Consider the following 20,417-nt stretch of genomic DNA (forward strand, 5'->3'; position numbering starts at 1 on the left):
TGAACCACTTGTTCACTCTAATAGTAACTTCAGTGAGGAAATGGAAACCTCTGAATCCAAAAAAACTTAATATTGTTCCAGAGGGCGGAGTGGCAAAGCATGTCTGACGACTATTAGATGCGTTCCACTGAAGGAAACGCAATGGATGAATAATTTAGTGTTCACGAAAGAGCGTGAAAAAATTTAACAGGAAGTAGAGGATGCTCCACTGAACAGTTTGAGGCAGGGAACGTGCGGTCGGAGAAGCCAGCTTAGGGCGATATGGAAGTAAATCTGTCTACCGCTTTGTCTAGCATTACTGTTTTCCAGCTTATTTATAACTAACATGCGTACAAGTTTACACGTATTACATTCTTTAATTCCTGCGAGGAAACAGGAAGGACGAGCCGTATCTTCTACCTGGCCGTCTGAATGGCCAACTGTACTGCAGAGAGCTCTACCTCCGTTTTTGGAAACGTAGCCTCGCCTGTTCGTAAGATGTTGTGGATGCAAAATGACGGTGCACTGCCTCCCTTTAGTGTCGGCATTCGCAACTATCTCAATGCTATGTTTCCTGGTCGTCGGATTGGGAGAGGAGGCCCGATTTCGTGGCCTGCAAGGTCATCTGACATGAATCCCCTTGGTTATTTCCTATGGGGATATCTAAAGTCAATTGTACATCAGACTCCAGTGGATGTGGAGATGGAATTAGTTGCCAGAATTGTAGCTGCCTGTGATGTGATTCGAAAGACACCAGGGATATTTGTAGGGTGCGTCAGAACGTTATTCGCCGATGTCACGCTTGTATTGAGGTTAAACTTTCCGTAAATTTGTAACATAAAGTACAAATGATACGTTTATTGCGTCAATGATGGTATTTGCAGTTAATTGTAATTAACGTAAATAAAAAAGTAGATAGTAATGTTATTTTGTTCATATTATCTCATTAAGCTGACTTCTACATCTACATCTACATCCATGCTCCGCAAGCCACCTGACGGTGTGTGGCGGAGGTTACCCTGAGTACCTCTATCGGTTCTCGCTCCGATTCCAGTCTCGTATTGTTCGTGGAAAGAAAGGCTGTCGGTATACCTCTGTGTGGGCTCTAATCTCTCTGATTTTATCCTCCGATCCCAGGTTCCCTATCTCAAATTATTCAATGGAGCATCATCTATGTCCTGTTAAAGTTTTTCACGCTCATTCGGACCCACCCTGTATTTGATTTCTTAAATTCTCAACTTAATTGTTGACGTATTGTTGTTTCTTTTCGAAAGCAGTAACATCCAGTCTGCACTTGATTTCTGCAGTGCAGTGCTGATGCCTTTGAGCATTTGTCGACAACTAGGAACGGATTTCAAACATCATGGTAACAAAGACATTATGCTGTTCGCGGTTGATGATGAGGGCGAATGAAAAGAAGAAGAAGGGAGTATAGAAGACGTTACCAGTGCAAGAGAAACATTGGATAATATTAGTGATTACTTGGATGGAGAGACAAAATGAACCAACCCATCTTCATTTGTTGCGCCTTACGAACCTAAAAACATCATGCCTAAAACAAAATACGTGTACTGACCCGCCAAAATGATTTGACTGACTGATTTCAAGCAATGGACCAATAACAGCCAGCAGACAGTGTTGTAAATAGACACGTATATATCTTATTGCAGCTCGCTATTTTATTTGGAACAAGTTGTAGCAGCAGCTAATACAAAACATAATTATATTATAAAAAATGAATAATAACGAGATGTTATTTAATAATATTAATGAAGGTATACATCTTTAGCTAACTGTGTTGAAATGGAAGTCAGCTTTGGTAGTAAATACAACAATTTATTATGAAACCCGACCAGCAGCTAAAAAGAGTATAGTAAAACAGAGTAAGTATATTCATGTCACGGTTCGATGTAGCAGTCAAATGGCGATCTAGTAACAATAAAAAAGGTAAGGAACAGTTTTGGGTTATTGCAGGTAACGACTGAGGACCACGACGTAGATACATTGTGTTTCGTCGAAATAATCATAAAATCACATTTAATAAGCATCAATTAAATTTGTATGTGAAGACTGAGAAAGAGATTTAATTTCAAATAGAATATTTCATTTGTTATTATTAAGCAAGGGGTAAAAATCCTAAGGGAAGGTTTCATGGGTTATTTTAGAAGGGAAGGTTGAGTAACAAAAGAGATATAGAGGAGGCGGGAAGGTTTCACACTGAAAAATTAAAGGAAGAATTGCGTAGATAATTTATCCTTTAGGTCGAGATAATTATTTCTTGTCATTGTGACCCAAAGTCCGACTTCAAACTGTGTCCAGTTGAGTGAAATTTATGCAATTGGTGTATTAGCTAAGTTTTAAAAAAATGTTTTACTTCTAAAGTTCTTCAAATACAAATACTGTACAACGAACAGCCCTGTATAAAATTATAAGCTTTCCATACGTAGAATGAAATTTCCATTTGCAGCTTGAAAATATTATTTTGCCAACATCTTCTACTCTGTGGCTCAGCCATGAGTCCACAATGTCGTCTCTTCCAACAGTGTTGGTCCCGCAAGTTGCGCAGGAGAACTTTGGTGAAACTTGGAAGGTAGTAGACGCGATAAGCGAAGCTGTGAGATCGGGTCGTGAGTCGTGCTTGGGTAGCTCAGTTGGTAGAGAACTTGTCCACGGAAAGCAAAGGTTCCGGGTTCGAGTCTCGGTCCGGCACCGAGTTTTAATCTGCCGGGAAGCTTCCAAAAGTACTTCAGCCCGCTGAGCCTGCTGGTAGATAAAGTATTTACGTAACTTGGAATTAGATTATTTATTATGCAACTCTGATTGAATCTGATGTGCTGGATGGTCTTGTGGAGTCTGAGACAGATATTCTTGAAACTGTTGCATAACTTGACGGGAAATGTCTTACGTGGCCGTACTATAGCCATTTTTTCCCGGTTTTCTTGGTTCCGTAGTTGCTTCAGAATTCATGTAGGTGTGTTTCTTCTTTGCAGCTAAATGGAAGGCAGTTTGTTTTTTTGCCATACGCTTTTCGTTTCTTTTATTTATGGAACATCTTCAGGGGCCTGTAATACAGGTTTCTTTTTATATATACAATAACTGAAAAATATCAAACTAACAAGCATCACAAACAAAAGACTAAAGATAAAAACACAGCGGTGCGTGGCAACACTACACACTTGAACACACAGACGTTGACAACAAAGTGCAAGTGATGTGTTATAATAAACGGGGGCGTAAACACGACGAAAATTGACTATCTGCTGCTTGGGGAGCAACGCAACACGTTTCCAAGACTACACATATGGACTAACAACATCGGAAACCTGAATTAACACCAAACGATAATGTAACCTCACGAAATTTGTGCTAATTTGTTTCTAATATGAAAAACAAGAAAAACATGAGGAAATGCAACATAGTAACCAACTGTAACTACTACAGAATATATTTATTGTATGTATAAAAAGAACATGTATTACACGCCACTGAAGATGTTTCATAAATAAAAGATGCGTAAAGCGTATGGAAAAAAACAAAGTGCCTTTCCTTTAGTTGCAAAGACGAAACAAACCTCCATGAATGAAAAAGTAAAATCCTACGACTACCATATCACTGAGTCATAGTTGGAATATCAGCTCATATAAATACCTGAATGTAATAATTTATAGGTATATGCAACGGAACGATAACATACGCTGAGTCGCAGGTAAAGCAGGAGGCAGACATCGGTTCATTGATAAAATAACATGGAAATACAATCAGTCTACAAATAATGTCCGCAGCTCGTGGTCTTACGGTAGCGTTCTCGCTTCCCGCGCCCGGGTTCCCGGGTTCGATTCCCGGCGGGGTCAGGGATTTTCTCGTGATGACTGGGTGTTGTATGATGTACCTAGGTTAGTTAGGTTTAAGTAGTTCTAAGTTCTAGGGGACTGATGACCATAGATGTTAAGTACCATAGTGCTCAGAGCCATTTGAACCATTTGGTTACAAATAACTCGTGCTGACAATCCTAGTATGTTGCTCAAGTGCGTGGGATCAGTACCAAACATGACTAACACGGGGTACTGAACGGATACAAAGAAGGGCAGCACGAGTGGTCACACGATTGTTTGACCTTTGGGAGAGTGTCACAGAGATGCGGAAAGAAGTAAACTGGTGAACGGTTCAAGATAGATGCAAACTATCCCGTGATGGCCTATTTTCTAAGTTTCAAGAAGGAAAAACAGTAATATGAGAAATTGAGTCCGCCTTGATGCAAAACACCTTGTTATTCGTTTATTTCTTTATTCTCCCAAACTAGTTTCGGCAACAAACATCACCTTCATCAGTGGGTTTCTTAAATCTTATTTAATGTATGTTACAGCATGTTTTAAGCAATTATTGGCGCTGTTTGCAAGATATTTTCTGTGCGCTTTTTTCTGTCGCCGTTTTTTTTTAATTAGCCAACATCATGTCATGTTCGTTGCATGGTATGTAGCTGCTTTTATGCACAGAAAAACAAACTTTGCTCTTTGTTTCTGATCCGAAACTAGTTGGGAAAATAAAGAAATAAACGAATAACAAGGGGTTTTACATCAAGGCGGACTCAATTTCTCATGTTACTATTTTTCTGTGCAAACACGGACCAAATGGAAGATTTCCAAGATAAAATCATTGTTCAAGAAGGGATATATTACAACCCCTACGTATCGCTATGGCAGGGATCGCGAAGTCAAGATTAGACTAATTACGCAGCACAGGCCGTCTGCTGTGGCCGAGCGGATCTAGGCGCTCCAGTCCGGAACCACGCGGCTGCTACGGTCGCAGGTTCGAATCGTGCCTCGGGCATGGATGTGTGTGATGTCCTTAGATTAGTTAGGTTTAAGTAGTTCTAAGTTCTAGGGGACTGATGACCTCAGATGATAAGTCCCATAGTGCTCACAAGGGGAAGGCCTCAGACACGGGCCAACCGATTCGGCTCAGATTTGGCAGGTCGCTTGTGTACAACCTAAAACGAAGGAATCTAAGATATTTTGGGTCAACACCCCCACGTTTTTGAGAAAATCACCCCTAAAAGTAATGACGAGTGATCGACTCTAAGTCGGCGGGATCGATAGATAATTGTAAATAGAGCAATTTTATGGGGTCCGAAAACGCATACATTTCCAGGAATCGAAGTAAGAAACTTTTACAACTGGCACGTCTCTACCCACATGATTAACACCTATCGCCGACAGCGCCGATAGCGCAACGGCCAAGGTAACTGGTTGGGAATCTGAAAACTCTGGTCCGAATCTCGAAGAAACCTAGCGAATGTTATTCTTCTCGTTTGTATTTTTCCATATCTCAGTTGATAGGGATAGGAGGATTAATAAGGTAAGTAAATCAATAAGGAATTATAATAATAAGGTAGGCAAACTAATTTCCCAAACGCCGTGAAGTATTAAATTTCACAGATAGCCAACCGTGCGACGCTTGTTTACAGCGAGGCACGGCATAGAATGCACGCGGGGAGAGTTATGTTGTCCCGGTTGCCTCTTCGTCATATCGTAGAGAAGGAACAGTGTAGCTGTCGAAAGATTGCATTCATTAGATGCTCTTGGTGACGTAAGTATATTTGTTTCGAATGTTTATATGACAGGTACTATCCATCTAGTTGTTCGAAGAAAAGTGAGGACACGTAACAGTGACTGGAAGAGCTATTGTAAAGTGCCCTTCAGTTTTTTATTTTTCCCAAGAGGTTTGAGAAATTTATTTGCCTACCTTATTATCATTCCTTGTTGATTTACTAACCTTATTAAACCTCCTATTCCTATCAATTGAGATATGGAAAAATACAAAGCAAAAGAATAACATCCACTACGTTTCTTCGAGATTCGCAGCCATTTACCTTGGCCATTGCGCTATCGGTGCTGTTGGCGAAAAGCGCTTAACATGTGGGTATAGAAGCGGCAGTTGTAGAAGTTTCTTACTTCGATTTCTGGAAAAGTATGCGTTTTCGGACCCCATACCTGGTGATCAAAAATGCTCTATTTACAATTATATATCGATCCCACCAATTTTGAGTCGATCGTTCGTCATAACCTTTAGGGGTGATTTTCTCAAAACCGCGGGTGTGTTGACCCAAAATAATCTAGATTCCTTCGTTTTAGGTTGTACACAAGCGACCTGCCAAATCTGAGTCGAATCGGATGGCCGCGTCTGAGGCCTTCCCCTTGTCAGAGCCATTTTAACCACTTGAACAAAGCGCAGAGAGATGTTTAAGCTATCATTACCCCACCGCTCCAAACGTGAGTGGATCGGGAAGACGACCTCATAGTTGGTGCAATGGGACGTACCCTCTCCCAAGCACTTCATAGTGGTTTTTCAGAGTATTTATGTAAATGTAGCGTGAGCGTGCGTATGTGTGTGGGTGTAAACTGAGCGGTGCATTACTCTGGGCCAAGTCGTGGTTCCTGCGAAGGGACCCCAAATAATGACCTACTAGGCTAACAACGTGAAGCCACACGCCCGGTCTTCACAATGCGTCTGGAAGGCAGCAGCGGTCGAGCCTTAATAAAAACGGTATACGGCGGCACGCGGGCCACTGCCGCAAGATCTCAGGCTATCTGAAAGCGCCGTTTACACGGGAAAGCACTCCCCTCGCCGACTGTGACGTTCGCTCGCGCCTGCGCCTCATCGCTGAATGCGATTCCGCCGATATCGTTTCCGGGCTCACAAACGTGGGAGTCAATGCGATAACGTTTACTATAGCCGCTTATCACGACCCACAAAGTGTACGCTAATATTAACTTCCCATATCCGGATACAAGCGCTGTAATGGCACTGGTAATTTTTTTCGGATTATTACATAAGAAAGCCTGAGAGCCTGAATGTACCTAAAACCTAGCACCTAACGCACGAGCTTGCTCCCTATTACTGCTGGAAACTTGTGCTTGTATTGCTTCTGCGCTTACATCTACATCTGCATGCATATTCCGTAAGCCACAATAAGGTGCATGGCTGAGGATACTTTGCACCACTACTAGTCATTCCCTTTCCTGTTCCATTCGCAATTGCTCGGAGGAAGAAACAAATCTATACGAGAGTGCAATCCGTACGAACCCTAATTTACACTACTGGCCATTAAAATTGTGACATTAAGAAGAAATGCAGATGGTAAACGGGTATTCATTGGACAAATATATTATACTAGAAGTGACATGTGATTACATTTTCACGCAATTTGGGTGCATAGATCCTGAGAAATCAGTACCCAGAACACTCTGGCCGTAATAACGGCATAGAGTCAAACAGAGCTTGGGTGGCGTGTGCAGCTTCAACACGATACCACAGTTCATCCAAAGTAGTGACTGGCGTATTGTGACGAGCCAGTTGCTCGGCCACCATTGACCAGACGTTTTCAGTTTGTGAGAGATCTGGAGAATGTGCTGGCCAGGGTAGCAGACGAACATTTTCTGTATCCAGAAAGGCCCGTACAGGACCTGCAACATGCGATCGTGCATTATCCCGCCGAAATGTAGGGTTTCGAAGGGATCGAATGAAGGGTAGAGCCACAGGTCGTAACACATCTGAAATGTAACGTCCATTGTCCAGAGTGCCGTCAATGTGAACAAGAGATATCTGAGACGTATAACCAATGGCACCTCATACCATCATGCCGGGTTCAAATGGTTCAAATGGCTCTGAGCACTAAGAGACTAAACATCTGAGGTCATCAGTCCCCTAGAACTTAGAACTACTTAAACCTAACTAACCTAAGGACATGCCCGAGGCAGGATTCGAACCTGCGACCGTAGCAGTCACGCGGTTCCGGACTGAGCGCCTTAACCGCGAGACCACCGCGGTAGGCTCACGCCGGGTCATACGCCAGTATGGCGATAACGAATACACGCTTCCAATGTGCGGTCACCGCGATGTCGCCAAATACTGACGCGACCATCATCATGCTGTAAACAGAACCTGGATTCATCCGAAAAAATGACGTTTTGCCATTCGTGCACCCAGGTTCGTCGTTGAGTACACCATCGCAGGCGCTTCTGTCTGTGATGCAGCGTCAAGGGTAACCGCAGCCATGGTCTCCGAGCTGATAGTCCATGCTGCTGCAAACGTCATCGAACTGTTCGTGCAGATGGTTGTTGTCTTGTAAACGTTCCCAATTGTTGACTCAGGGATCGAGACGTGGCTGCACGGTCCGTTACAGCCATGCAGATAAGATACCTGTCATCTGGACTGCTAGTGATACGAAGCCGTTGGGATCCAGCACGGCGTTCCGTATTATCCTCCTGAACCCACCGATTCCACATTCTGCTAACAGTCATTGGATCTAGACCAACGCGAGCAGCAATGTCGCGATACGATAAACCACAATCGCGATAGCCTACAATCCGACCTTTATCAAAGTCGGAAACGTGATGGTACGTATTTCTCCTCCTTACACGACGCATCACAGTAACGTTTCACCAAGCAACGCCGGTCAGCTGCTGTTTGTGCATGAGAAATCGCTTGGAAACATTCCTCGTGTCAGTACGTTGTAGGTGTCGCCACTGGCGCCAACCTTTTGTGAATGCTCTGAAAAGCTGATCATTTACATATCACAACATCTTCTTCCTGTCGGTTAAATTTTGCGTCTGTAGCACGTCATCTTCGTGGTGTAGCAATTGTAATGGCCAGTAGTGTATGTTGTCTTCTCGACCCTACGCGTAATCTAAGTCAGCGTTATGCAGTCATGCGCAAATTTCGGTTTTCTAAATGTTCTCAATAGCGTTTCGCGAAAAGAACGTCTTCTGCCGTCCAGTATTTCTCATTTGATTTCACAGAATACCACCGAAGTACTCGCGTACTGATCTAAACTGCCGATAACAGAACTAACAGCGAGCTTCGGAATTGTTTCGCTGCTTGCTTTTAAGGGGATACGACAGCGTGACGGACGAAAATATTGCACAAAGTCGGTTTTTTTTCTCCGTCCTGGAATGTAATAGAGAAATATGGTCTGCTGCAATGAATGAAGCATACATTGAAGTTTTGTTGGTATAATTTTATTGAAAAATATTAATATCTCCACTGTGTAAATGGGATTTTCCCGAGGCAGGTCTGAAAGGAGGTAGATCGACGGCTGTCGCTGTAACTCCAGTTGTGGTTATCTGAAACGTCAGATTAACACGTCGCCCTGATCCTTACATATGCAACTGTAGTTCATCGTAGAGACTTGCATAAAAAAATAAAAAATGAAAAAAACTAAGCGAAATTATAAATATTTGGGAAAATGGCCATTTTTGGACCCCTCTTTTTTGGTCAAAAAACAATATTACGTATCAGCATGCAAAATCGGTTTCGATGAGCAGAAGAGAACTCTATTCTCTTCAAGGGATACCAAAAATCATGAAAATCGGATGAAAATTGTAGCGTGGGGGACGACAATCTTGCTGAAAAATATGCTTTTGATAAAAACGCGTTTAAAGTTCGATATAATCTATGCCTGGTCCATAATAACTATTGCCTCCGCTAGTGGATGGCATCTACGTTCTGGAAGCCCTTTTCGTCGTTGAGTGCATCGCCGCTGCGTCTATCTTCACAGAATCGACGCGTTTCATTGCCGATTATCATTTGAAGGGCATTTGGCACGTGCATTAATGCAGTATGACCTACATTGAGTAGACATACGCCCATATTTAAAGCAATGTTGGCATTTTTGCTTTGGCTGGGTGTTATTTTGGAACGTATCTCCAAACTTGACTATTGAAGCTTGCTTTCACATTTTGAGTAAAACCGCTCAAACAACGCTCCAGCAAATCAGATTTACTCTAATCGGTATAAAAGGGGTGATGGCATCGATAACATGTGGCAATGGCGTTTTGTGTTTATAACCTTCCAATTAACCGTTCGCTTTAGCTTCAAACGCTCACAGAATCGTTACTTTCTAATGTTCGCGCATATACATTAGAATTCTGTAATATTTTTTTTTTTTTTTTTAGTTTTCTCGACCGTCAATTTGTCGTTTCACAGCGGAGGCTCCACACACACTAGCAGTACTCAAAGAAGGTTCGAACTACTGCTCTATGCGTGGTTTCTTCTATAGATAAGCTACAATTTGCTACAACTCTCTTTACTACTACCGTCCTTACGCTCTCGCTCTTTTCATATCGCTTTGCAACGTTACGTCTAGGTATTTAATCGATGTCACTGCGTCAACACTAACACTGTATGCAAACATTACAGGCTTGTTTGCCCTAGTCACCCACATTTAGAGCAAGCTACCGTATCATCACACCAAATAGAACTTCTAAAGCCTCCTGTATCGTCCAAGAGTCAGTCCAGACATTCCCGTAAACTACAGGGTCACCAGGTCACCAACAGTCTGAGGTTGTTGCTCATCCTATCCATCAGATAGTTTAAGTAATACGTCCGTGCAAAGGTTCGTAGCGATACTGTTCTGCATGTTGTTATTCCGGTTGCTATGGGTTTAGTTATCGAATCTGATTTTTTACTCATAGTTCACTCTTGGTATCTGAGTTCACACATTATCATTTTCTCATTTGGTGACAGTTATTGGAGCTATGGACGATAGAAACTAGAGTGTCAAGTGGAGAAATCGGAACATTTACGACATATTCTTCTGTTTGATATCAACAAAGATGTGACAGCAGCGAAAGCAACCAGAAACATTTGCGCCGTGTATCAGGGTAACACCATTGGACATAACACGGCAAGAAAAGGGTTTAAGGAGGATCGGTTTGATATTAGTGACTCTCCACGTTCAGGACTTTCGGGGTTTGATGGGGATCGTTTGAACGCATTAATCCACAGTGATCCATATCAGTGTACACGTCAACTGGCAAAAGTGATAAACTGTGATCGTTCCACTATAGTGCGACATACACATGCGATGGGGAAATCCTGTGTATGGCTACTGTATGCTGTAAGCCAAAATCACAAAAATCTGCCGGTGACCATCTGTGCATCTCTGTTTGCTCATCAGTTGGCTCTTGAACAACACCAACCATTGCTATCTTGCATCGTTAATGGTGACGTGGAATGGTCTTTTTATACTAACATTGCTAAAAGAGAAGAATGGTTAAGCCCAAACAAAGCAGCAACGTCCCGTACAGAGACTATTGCGCGCATCCCAAAAGGTAATGTTGTAAATATGTTGGGACAGCGATGGTGTGGTGTACGACGAAATCTTCCCGAGGTGTTATCATCACTACTGATGTTTACTGTCAACAACTGAGACGTCTTACGGACGCAATCCAAGAACAACGTCCAGAAAGACTGCGTGAAGTGACGCTACTCCACGATAACACCCTCCCACATTCTGCCAAACTGACGAAAACCTCTACACAGGAGTTAGGTTGGGAAGTCATTACTCACTCACCTCATTCACCTGATCTTGCACTCTCAGCTTTTCCCCTTTTTCGCTCGCTATCGAACAACCTTCAAGGAGCTTCCTTTCCGGATGAAAACGCGTTGCCAACATGGCTGCGAGTGCTTCGGATCAACCCAAGTGATTACTAAAGTCGCGGAATCGAAAAGTTACCCCATCGTTGGCAGACTGTTGTAAATAGTGAATGAGAATATATTATACATGACTAAAGTCTCTGTTATGAGTGTTTGTTGTGTTTTTTAAACATATAGAAAAACGCTGCGAACTTATGCATGAACCTAATAATAATAATAATAATAGTAATAGATGTAGCAGGTAGAGAAACACTAGATAAAACCCTTAAATATTGAGAGTTAAAACAAAATGAGCAAACGTAGCTCCTAAAACTAAAAAATACGGTGTATAAAGTTAAATGTATGGGAGAAATATCTCAGCCATTTAAAATGATAACTTGTGTAACAGAAAGGGATGGTTTATCTCATTTAGTGCGAGCTAAAATATCCTGAACCAAGAATTCTAAGGATGAAAATCGAATGGAATTAAGATAAAAGGCCTAGATTTTGAAATACTTTCAGAAAATCTGAAACAAGCATCTACACAAATAAATCCTACGGAAAGAATTAGTCCACGAATACAAAAAAACCGCATGACAAATACAAAACAAGCTACAAACTACATAGAAACACAAGCGGACAAATTATGGTAGAACTTCTTTCCTGTAACTTAAAATATTGCCGCATCCGGCGCTGCAAGCAATATCACGTAGCTGTTAGTCTGACGTACTGCGGGCCACCAGTTCAAAACTATCCACCAGCACTCATTTGTTATTTAGTATTTATCAAATCTGCAAAGTTGTCGATATATCTTATCTTTGCAATGTTTGTAGATTCTGAAATATTCGGTGTTTATACGCAATGGGCAGCAAAGTGAAATCGAGACACGTGGAAATAAAGTAAGTGAACAATTATTTCAAAAATAATCGCCATATATGTTAATACATTTATCCCATTGTGAGACAAATCGACCAGTGCCTTCATATAAAAATGTTTAGGGTTGCCTACGGAAGCATGTTTGTACCCGTTCATGCACCTCTTTCCCGAAGAAAATGACGGCGACGAATGTCTTTCCTCATGACTCCAAAAATATGGAAATCGCATGGGGAGTGATCGGGAGTGTATGGAAGATGTATAAGGGCTTACCAGCGAAATTGTATAAAGGCTTCCCAGTGAAACTCATACGGCGTACCCGAAACAACCAGTGAACAAAATTTCCGCCCCCACGTTGCCAAGTTGGTTTGGAATACGCTGCAAAAGTTTCCCTGGAAAGCCCTTACACATCCTCATGAAGTCCCGATCCCTCCGTATGCGATCTCCATGTATTTGGCGCCGTGAAGAGAAACATTCGTAGCTGTCGATTTACTTCGGATGAAGAGGTGCACAGCTGGAAACAATCATTGTTGCGTGGGCAACTGGAAACATTTGTCTATGAAGACTTTGGCTTACAGTGGGATAAATGTATTAACACATATGGCGATTACTTTTGAAATAATTCTTTACTTACTTTATTTCCATGTGTCTTGTTTTCATTTGGCTGCTCCTTATAAATAACGTTACTCTCCGTCCAGGAGTTGAGTTCTGTTCTGGCTGCACGTTGGTTTCAGTAATAAACGAACGTACTGTGCTATTTGCTGTATTTCGTTGACGACCTTGAATTCGAATTTGGACTCGATGTGACTACGACGTGACAATATCAGAGACATCATACAGCAGAACAGATTAGAATAATTGTTTGGATATGAGAATTAATAAAATACAAAAACTATCAGAAGCAATGGCAGAGCAGATTGATCTTTTTAGTGCAGCTCTATAGAAATAGAATGAGTGAGAAAAAATGAACAAAACACATGTTCTTGTATTTTTGGGGAAAAAATGACAGTTATCGTTATTTCAGAAATGAGAAAAGAGCTAAACAGAAACAATATTAATAAATTATAACTAACAGAAATGAACTGTTTTAATAGTGAATTTGAGAAGCTTTGTACGCAGATAAAATAAGAATAGTTTAATATCTGTGTTTGCATGGCTTATGCAAACCTGTTTCGAGGTCGTATCCGTTGACGAGCACGCCGTAACCGTTCATGACTTATCTCTGCTGTTATACATTGATTACGAAGACGTGTAGACATACATTGCGCACTTCAGAATGAGCACATGCTCGAAACTATCCAGCAGTGCTAAATTAAGTATAAGGTGTAAACAAGGATTTGGTGCTCATCCATGAAAAGTCAATTGAAAATAAGAACGTTCAAGTTTATAGCGTTTCGTTATTCCTGGAAGGCACCTTGAAATATCTGGTTTTCTGTTCATTCACTCTGGTGATTTGTAACGAAAGTACACGGTATTCCAACCAATACATACACATATAAACGCAATAAGGGGAAGAAATAACCTGTCGCGTAGTTAATGTGGCGAAAATTGAAGTCTACGGTCGCAGGCGAGACGCATTCTGTCGCACATTTCGCTCCTCCCACATTACTGCGATAACCTTTCGAGAACATGATTAACGCCGCCGAGAGGCGCACGAACCGGTCAACGGCTGCGCAGCTGAAAATATTGCGCACCTTATTCTGACGCATCGAGCAGTAAACAGGGCGACGACTCCGGAAATTCCCGCGGTGTGAACATCGCGATACCTCGAGCTGTCCCGACTTCCGAGAACCTGTGGATTTTCCGCGGCCAAGCGCAGGCCTTGTAACAGCGTACTCTGCAGTACAGTGGCTTCGCCGTGCACGGTTTACAGAGAGCTCAAGTGTAGAGACTGATTGGAAAAAGAGGGCCTGCGTATACGAGGACTACAGTGACCTCCGTTAGATCGTAAACAAAATACTGGAATATCTAAGGCAAAGAGGTTAGAAGAAGCTTAAAATTATAGATTTATACTACTTCTCCGTATTATTTTAATGGAGGCAGCTACGTACTGAATATCCACAAGACTATCAGCTGTTATTTATTCCAGTTACAGTCAACTTCCTTGTAGCTGTATATTTTATTTTATTTCGGTGTTTGTACAAGCTATTTCAAGATACTATTGTCTCATTTTCATGTACCTGTTGGGCGTGTTTCATGAATCGAACACCGCAAGTACCGTAACTGTTCTTCCATCAATGGAGACGCCTAGAATGCGTCTCCACAAAATCCATAACGTTTGATAAATCATGTCAAACGCCTCCCTTTCTCAGAATTAGAAAAAAACAACAATGACGGCGGCGACGTATCAAATAGAGAGTGTGTTGCCACTAATTATCCAGAAGCATTCTAGGCGCCTCCCTTCATAGAATGACAGTTACAGTACTTAAGGTGTTGGTCATGAAGCATACGCAATAGGTACCCGAAAATGACGTGACAGTGTCTTGACACCTATCATACAAACCAAAATACGATCAAGAATGCAGTTGCAATGAAACTGACTTTAACTGGGATAAATCTCTTCATTATTAATAACGAAATTTAAGTATTTATCAAATATATTAGCGGGTAGACATGTTCTCTCTGCATAAAATTCTACCACATAGTCTGGCAGCACAACGAACAAATAACGTGTGGTAGCCTAACTGTGTAATAGTGACATCACACAAAACACGACTACTATCTGCAGAACGTTAGTCTTACTATAGAAGGACAGTCACATCTGTCAACATTATGAATGTTCGTGGGCACGTGGCTATTAGAGGAAACGAACTGGCGGATGTGGCTGCCAAAGATGCATGTTCCCTCCCTCACGTTGTTGAATGTGCCGTCCCCCTCCATGCTGTTACCTCCCTTTTGCGTTTTCCTGTTATGCGTCAATGGGAAGAGGAATGGCTGGCAGTCGGTGAAAATAAACTGCGTCTGGTCAAGGCCACCACGCGGCCATGGCGTCCGTCCTACCAGACGTGCAGGCGGGGTGAGGTTCTCCTCACTCGCCTCCGCATCGGGCACAGTCCCGTAACGCACGGCTTTTTATTCCGGCGGGAGGACCCCCCAATCTGCAGTGCTTGTGGCGTCCAGATCACTGTCCGCCACATTTTACTTGACTGTTCTTTTTTCTCTGACCAGAGGGCGGTGGTTTCCTTGCCACCGGATTTGCCCTCTATTTTGCAAGACGATGCAACGACTGTGGTTAAGCTCTTACGGTTTTTTGTCCTGTCCAGTTTGTTGCCTCGGATTTTAGGGAGAGGATTTTAATGTGCTCCTGGGTGACTGGCTCATCCAGGTTTTAGGTAAGAGGTCCGCCAGTCACGATTACCTACTTGTTTCCCTTCGATTTCTGTTCTCTTTTCCTTGTGTTTCCTTTCCCTTTTTAGTGCGTTTCTTCTCCTCTTGTTTTGCCTCTGTATGCGAGGATTTGGAACTGCGTCAGGTCTGTGTCTTTTAGCCGTTCTCCTTGTTCACTGTCCGTCTTCGTCCCTTCACCGCATGTGTTCCTCTTTCTATGCGTTTGGGCGCTGATGACCATGCTGTTTAGCGCCCGAAAACGTCAACCCCCCCCCCCCCCCCCCCACACACACACACACTCAAACGAACCTTATTAACGCACATCACCATCCCTCCGCACATAAAAGAAATTTTGCGATGAATGTCAACAATAGTCATGTATTTTCCGACTAACGACCGCATTACAGAACACATTTCAGTTGGAACACTCATTTTGAACGGCTACTCAAAGTGAACGAGAAGCCATGTGGCTGTCCCAGTACCGCATCTTTATGTACACTGACCTACTCCAGTGTTTCAATTGTTGTTTCCCCTCAAGTACTTCCCATGTAACATTTCCGGAGATTACTTTCCTGATAATCCTCTTTCTACGACTTCACTTCCGTTATAAAAATTCCTTAACTGTTGAAATAAGAGAGAAGCTGTGCTGTGAATTCTCTAACAATAAATTGCGGTAGTTTACACATGGGACGCAAGGTGAGCAGGACAAACCGGCTGAGCCGGCCGCGGTGGTCTCGCGGTTCTAGGCGCGCAGTTCGGAACCGTTGCGACTGCTACGGTCGCAGGTTCGAATCCTGCCTCGGGCATGGATGTGTGTGATGTCCTTAGGTTAGTTAGGTTTAAGTAGTTCTAAGTTCTAGGGGACTAATGACCACAGCAGTTGAGTCCCATAGTGCTCAGAGCTATTTAAACCAACAAACCGGCTGAACATTTCACACGCAATAAGAACATATGACGGCCTGTAAATATGGGGCAAGCTGCGCAGCTTTTGCAGAACATTTAAGAGAAATGGATCATAAGTCAGCAACAAGAAAGAGAGAAATCATAACAGTTAGAATAAGTAAGGGAAGATGAGTGCAAACTTCAAAAGAAAATTACCACATTTACAAAACTAAGGCATAAAAGAAACTACGACTGATTGACAAAGTGAATATGATAAGCAACTCACTCTTTAAAATTATTGATTATATGATAGGCAAACACTTATATCAACATACACAAAAAGAAAACAAGTGAAACAAAACTCGGTAAAGTAGCGAACACTTACAAAAACAAAGAACATACTGGACATCGAAACAGGTAGTTAACATGTTATGTTACGAAAACACAGTGGCTACACGAAAAGGTAGAGATTTTCAATCTGTTCCACATGAGAAAAACCTGTATGGTTTTCAAATAATGAAGTGATGCCTTACTGTAAGCATCTCTTGGATTTTATTATGAGAACTTCCATGAATTGTTTTCAAACATGCAACCAATATGTGGTAGAGTAAAAAATCGTGTAATATTTCTGGACACATACTTATGATGTCTCGTTAAAAAGGTGAAACGCGTAAATAAAATTTAAAAAAACAATGTGCTGCATGCAAAAGGCGTTTTTCTTGCAAACTACTGTAATTTACATGCAGGTGCTGCGAAAAGTGGCCACCACAAGAAACTTGCCATTAATAATAACTGTGACACACTGTCGGTTCTTAAGCCGTCCTCACACGGGCCGTGCTTCTCTCGGTGCTGCGACCACAGCGCTCTCAAGAGGCATTTATCGGCCGCAACTGGCACGCAAATCACACAATTTTGTTTACGGAAATGGACGCGCATGAAACTAGTACGTTTATGAGAAAGTCCCAGAATCTTCACATGAAGGTGAATAAAAAGTATGTAACTATATATGAAGGTAGTAACTATTCCCGAAAGAACAGATACCATTGATGACCGTGCAGCTTCTCTAGAATGAAATATAATTAAATCGACACCCTAGCTGGAAACAGACTTTGATATACGTCATTGGGGACGTGTTGAAAATGTGTGCCCCGACCGGTCGGGACTCGAACCCGAGATCTCCTGCTTACATGACAGACGCTCTATCCATCTGTGCCACCGAGGGCACAGAGGACAGTGCGCCTGCAGGGACTTTCCCTTGCACGCTCCCCTTGGTGTCTCAGATGGAGAGAGCGTCTGCCATATAAGCAGGAGATCCCGCGTTCGAGTCCCAGTCGGGGCACACATTTTTAACATGTCGCCAATGATGTGTATCGACGCCTGTTTCCAGCTAGGGTGTCGATTTAATTATAATTTCATTCTAGAGAAGCTGCACGGTCATAAACGGTATCTGTTCTTTCAGGAACAATTACTACCTTCATATATAGTTAAAATATGATTACCTGTCCATTGACCTTCTTGTGCGAACGCACACGGTAATTCCTAACTCGTACGGGACTTGGTAGATTAATCTCCCACGAGTAATGAGTGTGATGGGCAAACATCTTTTAGGCGCACTACGAATGTAGTGGTGTGGACATGTTGGGAATGTGGGTCTCACGGGGAGCGTGCAAGGGATAAGTCCCTGTAGGCGGACTATCCTCTGTGCCCTCGGTGGCTCAGATGGATAGAGCGTCTGCCATGTAAGCAGAAGTCCCGGGTTCGAGTCCCGGTCGGGGCACACATATTCATCATGTCCCCAATGATGTACATCAACGCCTGTTTGCAGTTAGGGTGTCGATTTAATTATCATTTCAAAAAGTATGTATCCAATAAGCCAGACGCAAAACAGCTTCTTTTGTGAACATAGTTCGCGTCTCCATCCACCACGCTACCATTAACAGATGTCACTTACTATGTACACGCTAGGCAAAATAAAAGTGTCCGGAAAATGTTTTATGCATCTTAAGACAGGCAATCCAACCTTCTTTTTCTTAAATTGGCTATCGGTCAAACAGACATACGTCACCCAAAGCCCACATCATCCGCACCACGGTACAGTTGATGCAAGTTGGGTTTCCTGTGTCGAGATGCATCAGATATTTTGCGGGCACACACCGCTCACCGTTCACGTCTTATAATGTCCATGTCTTACGACGTCGTGAAAGATTTGACCAATATATCATTAGGTGATATTTAATTGTAACGTACTGCACCAAAACCAATTGTTTGTGGTACAACCTTCAATTTTCCGGCGCCTTGAAACGGAGTACTTTCAGAGAACATCAGTTACAACAGATATGAAAATCAGCGATGTGTCGTTTCCCGTAATTTTATTACAACAAATCGTGTCAATAACGACGCGTTTCTTATGTACCGGTGCTTTCAAACAGTATATATTCATAACATGTAACTTATTGTGTGAAAATGACTTGTCCCAATTTCTGCTCGTATCGTAAACATCTCGTTGACCACGTTCCCCTCCACGAAGCGAAAGATCTGACGCGCCTGTTTCTATCTTTCAGGCTTGAAAATGTTCCGGGTGGTAAATTCCACAAAACTCGTCCAGCTCGAAATGCACGGGCGCTTTCACGCCCCGCCTGGGGACGGCATTACTCGCGCACTACAGTAGCGGATAGCTCTTTACTCACCGCAACGTTCGCGGTTGGTGTTGTCTGTCGTCACGCGCCTCTTCTGCTACTACGAACAGCCATACGTCAGAAACACTCCCAAACGTACTTCCAGAGGGCTGGACATGGCGTCGCTCACGCATATGTCATGTGGAGGCATGGGTGAGACAAGGGGGGGGGGGGGGGGGGGGGAGGGGGAATGGGGGGGAGGGGAAGTAGGAGGGAGGGCAGGTGGACGCCACAGCTATCTCGGACTGATACAACATCCGGCTTCGCGGATAAGCCTGCTGGCGAGAAGCGACAGCCGAATGTAATAGATGCGAGGTACAGATACGGTTAGAGAAAAGTTAATGTACAAAAAAATAGAAATGTGACACCTTTGAGCCGATTGCCGACAGACAGGGTATTTCAGGGATAATGGTCTATAGCTTAGAAGGTAATGTTATAGATTATGCCGAAAAAAAAAGAAAAGAAACACATTCCGTATACCAGTAGCCAATTTTTATTGGATCGAAAGATAAGATTAATTACGCCTGTTGGTACTCTAGTTGTGTTGGCTTTATATATTCGATATGAATGGTTCAAATGGCTCTGAGCACTATGGGACTTAACATTTGAGCTCATCAGTCACATAGACCTAGAACTACTTAAACCTAACCTCAGGACATCACACGCATCCACGCCCGAGGCAGGATTCGAACCTGCGACCGTAGCAGCAGTGCAGTTCCGGACTGAATCGCCTAGAATCGCTAGGTCACAGCGGCCGTCTATTTGATTTAAAGTCCAAATTGTGCTAGAGTTTACATAACCAAATGTTTCAACTTTGATTATCATCGTGGTTTGTTGGCCAGACCTACTGTATTGTTCAAGTCGCACGTATTTACAAATGCTGAGTGTGGCGATACGGTATTTGGGTACGGGTTTTGTAATGGAAACGGTGTTGCTGCTTCTAGAATAGATAGTAGACGATATCCTAATGGCAGAGTTCATATTCAAGGTTTTTTTTCTCATGTGACTCATCCTGGTACAAAAAAAAAAAAAAATGCCACACCAGACCATCACTAATGATTTTCGGACCGAATAGCGATTCTCAGCATAATTGGCGAGGAAAGGAATATATGGAAAACACTGACAAGAAGAAGGGACAGGATCGTAGGATGCCGGCCGCGGTGGTCTCGCGGTTCTGGGCGCGCAGTCCAGAACCGCGCGACTGCTACGGTCGCAGGTTCGAATCCTGCCTCGGGCATGGATATGTGTGATGTCGTTAGGTTTAAG

General features: G+C 42.8%; 1 protein-coding gene and 1 non-coding gene across 3 annotated transcripts in view; one reads left to right on the forward strand and one right to left on the reverse strand.

The window, feature by feature from the left end:
* The window catches only part of LOC126279011 (protein FAM110B), a 1,155,794-nt gene that overhangs the window by 917,081 nt on the left and 218,296 nt on the right, over positions 1-20,417 (reverse strand). The window lies entirely within an intron of this gene.
* On the forward strand, positions 18,180-18,253 carry Trnat-ugu (transfer RNA threonine (anticodon UGU)). The gene has a single exon. It is a non-coding gene; the product is annotated as a tRNA-Thr (tRNA).

Source organism: Schistocerca gregaria, chromosome 6 (assembly GCF_023897955.1).
Source record: "Schistocerca gregaria isolate iqSchGreg1 chromosome 6, iqSchGreg1.2, whole genome shotgun sequence".
NCBI lineage: Eukaryota > Metazoa > Arthropoda > Insecta > Orthoptera > Acrididae > Schistocerca > Schistocerca gregaria.